Source organism: Ipomoea nil, unplaced genomic scaffold, assembly GCF_001879475.1.
Source record: "Ipomoea nil cultivar Tokyo-kokei standard unplaced genomic scaffold, Asagao_1.1 scaffold0679, whole genome shotgun sequence".
NCBI classification, from domain to species: Eukaryota; Viridiplantae; Streptophyta; class Magnoliopsida; order Solanales; family Convolvulaceae; genus Ipomoea; species Ipomoea nil.
This window is the reverse complement of record NW_017617107.1, coordinates 180782-181390: the sequence shown is the minus strand read 5'-3', so window position 1 is coordinate 181390 and position 609 is coordinate 180782.

Here is a 609-nt window from a genome sequence, read left to right as displayed (position 1 = left end):
ATGAATCTCAGTGCCTGAGAAAGAAACACGACTGTCAAATGATAATCCATAAAGTAAGTTGGAGTGGATAATCCACAAGTACAACTGGACCACTCACTTCTCACACATTGACTTTAAAGATAGTTCAACGATATGAATATCAAAGCACTAGAACATACTATTAAAGAGACTCACTCAGTACTGCATATTAATGATTATTGACCTTGTTAGCAAAATATTTGCTATATCTCATTCATGACCCAACAACTTCTACCTTAGGATTACATTTGTACTATCTAGTAATATGAAGAAACAAAAGCAATTTATGGGACAATTGGATATGCATATTACTCCAAAATTTCCTGTTCTAAAGGCAATGATGCACGCAAGGATCACTGTGTGGAGATCATAAGAAAGCAACGACTAACATAAATCAGAAAAGATTAATGTGGAACACAGTAAGAAATAGTAACATCAAACATACATGCAAGAAAAGATTAATGTGGAGTAGATTAATCCATACTATGTATTCTGTGTCTTGAACTATGACCGGGGTCTCCTTAATTACAGGAGGAGCTTCTTCTATTGCCTTCCGTGCGCCTCTCGCTCTTGGATAACTCAGTCTGCATT